The following is a 592-nucleotide window of genomic DNA, read 5'->3' as shown; positions in this document are numbered from 1 at the left end:
GTAAGTTAAATAAAACATTGACATTTTACCCTGAATTCATGCAAATTCAGCCTTTGACTACTAATCAGATTTCATCATGATAAATACCAGGTATTGAAAATTATCTACTACACAAATAATTATGTTTTTGAGTGCAATGGACAAAGTACTTCAAAGATGAATGATCCATTAATCTTATTCATTACATTTTTCCCTGAATGAAGTATTTTGTCCATTGCATGATTGAAAAGAACGTCCATTATTTGATTTATACGACACCTAAGAATAGATCCTTTTTCATTTTGAATTTATGACTTTTGATGCAAAATATGCTCATGCAGTGTGAGCTCAGTCTGTTGATTGTCTTGTACATACAACCGTCGTTTACATACAACCGTCGTTTCTATACAACCGTCGTTTCTGGGGAATTATTTAACAATTTCTGACATTTCACTATAATCCCTATTCACCGACGGTAGTGTGTTAGCAAGGCTCGACATTAGCGGTGGCCCGGGGCCACCAGAAATTCACCTCGGGCAACCATTATTGAAAAAATGTTAAGTTTTGGTGGCCCGAATAGAGCAACCAATAATTTTCAGCGCAATTTTTCTCC

This window comes from Lytechinus pictus, chromosome 5 (assembly GCF_037042905.1).
Source record: "Lytechinus pictus isolate F3 Inbred chromosome 5, Lp3.0, whole genome shotgun sequence".
Taxonomy (NCBI): domain Eukaryota; kingdom Metazoa; phylum Echinodermata; class Echinoidea; order Temnopleuroida; family Toxopneustidae; genus Lytechinus; species Lytechinus pictus.
The sequence above is the reverse complement of the archived record's forward strand: the minus strand, read 5'-3'. Positions refer to the sequence as shown.